The sequence below is a fragment of the Microtus ochrogaster genome (genome assembly GCF_000317375.1).
Source record: "Microtus ochrogaster isolate Prairie Vole_2 chromosome 6 unlocalized genomic scaffold, MicOch1.0 chr6_random_2, whole genome shotgun sequence".
Classification (NCBI taxonomy): Eukaryota; Metazoa; Chordata; class Mammalia; order Rodentia; family Cricetidae; genus Microtus; species Microtus ochrogaster.
The window spans coordinates 7,782,103-7,785,653 of record NW_004949095.1 but is presented as its reverse complement, the minus strand read 5'-3'; positions in this window follow the sequence as shown (position 1 = coordinate 7,785,653).

Here is a 3,551-nt window from a genome sequence, read left to right as displayed (position 1 = left end):
GGGTATGTTAGAATGTTTCTGCTCTATCAGGGACTAGACCTCCAAGCAGCTAGATGGTTTATGTGCAAGTAAGGTCAAGCCAGAGAGTGGGGATGATGGATGTACCTCGACTCTTAGGTTAGAACACAGTGAGATCAGAGACAAGAGGAGTTCTGAAGTTCTTTATTTTCAGTAAAGACTTAGTACCAAGAGCCTTGACAATGCCTCACTATTGGACCGTCTCCATGGCAGCAGTGCACTGTGCTAAAGACCTAGAAGAAACAGGAAGACAGAGTTATAAAGATGATTACATTCGGTTCATTGTTTGGAAGACTGCAAGTTTTGCTGCATATAAAACTGTGTGTCTCCCACACCTCCTAAACAAAACTAAGCAAACAAAAACCTCAGTTTAACCAAATTTCACTGTCAGTTTGATTCTATCTCATCACATTGTACAAATATAAAGGGGAAGGATACATACAAGTGAACCCATGGCAGCCTGCAGGGTGACATAGTTAGCAACTCTGTTACACTAGGAAAGTGGCATACCAATGCTAAGTGCTCTCACCTGAAAAATAGAGAGAGCTGTGGTCACATGTTGGTAGTGAGACAAGAGAAACCATGAAAAGTGCTCCCGTGGTGCTGATAACTGATGGGGATCAGTTAATATTAGTTGTGATTAAACACAATAGAATCTTCAGCAACTAAAGATGAAAAGATGCTTTATATATTTAGGGATATATATTTATATACCACACACACACATACATACACACATATAACAACAGTTAAAAAAAAAGAAGTCATGATATTGAAACAGAATGGGGAAAATGGGAAGTTTGGGAGGGGGAAGGTAGAAATGATGTAATTATATTATAATCTCAAAACTTACTTTTTTAAAAAAATGCTTTGTGTGATGTTGTAACACCTCTTCAAGGAACTTTAATGTCAAAATTTGAACAGGACCTTTGGCACAAAAAAAGCATACATAATGTGAAATTGGAACATATTTTCTTGCAATCCAACCATGTTGTCAAGGGAAGACGCCCAGGAAAGTAGAAACCACTTTGAAGTCTGAGACACAGTGAAGGGGACCAGAAAGCACCAACATTGTTGAATACTTGGCACGCTTCCAGTATTGTGTCATGTTCTTTCAAAGGTGTCACCCTGTGCAGTCTTCAAGTTGCTTATGGCAGTTAGTTAGCTATCGTGTCTGGATTCATGCTTTCGCTCTCCATGCTGCTCCTGTTGAGAGGCTGCAAGATTTGGTTCCTTTTTGTTAGTTGGTCCCAGGGCAGGTTTTTGTCAACAGGTGCACTAGAGGGACACAGGAAGGAAGAGGAGGGAAAGAGACTGATCCTGCCTGTGAGCTAGATGCCCCAGTCAACTTACTGCACCAAGGGCTCTGCCATGGCAGCAGCAATACGTTCAGTCCCTAGGATCTGTGTCCTCAAAGAATCAGCCTCATCGTTCCTGAGCATAGTTCCAGCACTGTCTTTCTTCCTTAAGGGGCTCTGGTTGCTGAGACTTCCACCCTGTCCCTGGGCTTCCAGACTAAGGGATGATGCTGATTCCTGTAGCTGTCGTGAATATTCACACACTATCTCAGTCTCTAAAAGCTCTGCTGTGCTTTTCTGTCTGCAGTAGTCTTACTTTTCAGACCTAAATTGAAGTTTAACTGATGTATTGCTCACTCATCAAAAATGGAGGCTTTGAAATGTTTTATTCTGTGATGTTCATGATAGTAAAATTATACTATTCATATGCCTTAAAATTCAGTTTTAGAAATGAAAATGGTAGTTCAGAAAACCTAAGTACGGCAGGCATGGCGTGTCTGCCTTTATTCATTTATCCCTAGCACTCAATAGGCAGAGGCAGGCAGATCTATGTGAGTTCGAAACTAGCCTGGTTCACATGGTGAGTTCTACTATGACCCTGCCCCCAAACAAACAAACAAACAGACAAACAGAAAACCTAAGTAGAGTTTGGGGGCTTTAATCATGTATCAGTGAGACCAAAAGATCTCAGAAGTAAGTTATTTGTTCTCATTCTGTTTCCATTATCAATAAACAATGAGTTTATGTTCACATTAGTTTTGTCCAAAGATATTTATAAAATATGATTCATATGTCATTGATTTCCCTGAGTATATACAGTTTCACCTATTCTTTGCCTATTCCATTTCTGTAACTAGGACAGGCACTCGCATGGCACGCATCCTCTGAGTTACCATCTCTCTCCTCTTCCCAGACACTAACTAATAGATCTCACTTTTCCTGACCAGGAGCTGATTTACAAGCTCCATGATCGTCAATCCGATTGTTCAGGAAGCAGTTCATATGTCCAAACAAACTCCTGATTCAATTCAGTCTTGAACTGCAAACTTCTTTGTTTAAGAGTTCACATAAATCTAAACTTCTTTGTCATCAAAACTCAATCTTCAAGATGGTCTCCAAGAACTTCAGGACTTCTGAAAGTCTTATGTCAAATACTATGTAAGTAATTACCTTTCAATAAAGTATGCAATAGTTAAGGCCCAGAAAAGGAAACAGAAATTGTCTTAGGTAGTTCCATAGAGGGATTCTGAACTGTGGCACCAACTAGAAAGACTGAACTAATAAAAAGGGACATAGGAATGGTAAGACAACCTTAGGTATGGCAACATCCAGAGAAACTCCTACTTTGCAGACGCAGGGGACACACAGAAGAGACAGGGGCCACTAAAGAGGTTGGTTCTGGAGACACCATCCAGGTAGAGGAAGGGGAAGCGTCCCAGCTTGGTGTCTCTACCTGTCCTCTAAGCTTCTACAAATGCATCCCATGTTCCAGTGGAGGCCCAAAGGTCAGAGAGTCTAGAAATGTCATTATTAGGAGTCCATTGTGTGCCGAAGAATAGATCAGAGAAGGTCCAGCAATGGTTTCCAAACAAGACTTGTTTGACCTTAGTTTCATCCTTGTGAAGTTGAGTCCTGGGACACCACAAGGGCATGGTTTCAGGATGTTTCCTGTCTGGAGAGTAAGTCAGAGGAGAGTGTGACTCTTTGGACAACAGCCTCAGGGTCTCTTGATGTTTTAATCATTCGAAACAAAGAAACTTGCCCTTGTTTATTAGGCACAGAGTACGGCCGGCATTCTCTTGGTAGGAAAGGTAATAAGGAATGAATTACATTAATTTATACCCCATGTGGGTGAGTATATCATAGACACCAACAAAAGTCAGCGTTGGTGAAGAAATGTGATGTCAAAACCTGCCCATCTGTAAGGAAAGCAGTTAATTGCAGGGCCCACATTGCAAAACTCCGGAACAAGACGTTTCTTTATTTTCTCAATTTGGATGGGTACAGAAGTGAACCAAGTCCCAGATTCTCACATGAACTCAGAGTAATTTCTATACAATGTTGTGGCTTTATTTGAAATGGAAATACTACTTAATTAGTCTATATGAACTAGTAATACTATAGGAGTTCATGGTGGACACAGGGTTGGTCGTTGCGATAATCAAGATCAGAGCTGGATTCCAGGTCTTTTTTTTTTTAAAGATTTTTTTTTTAATTGAGAAAAAAAATTTCCGC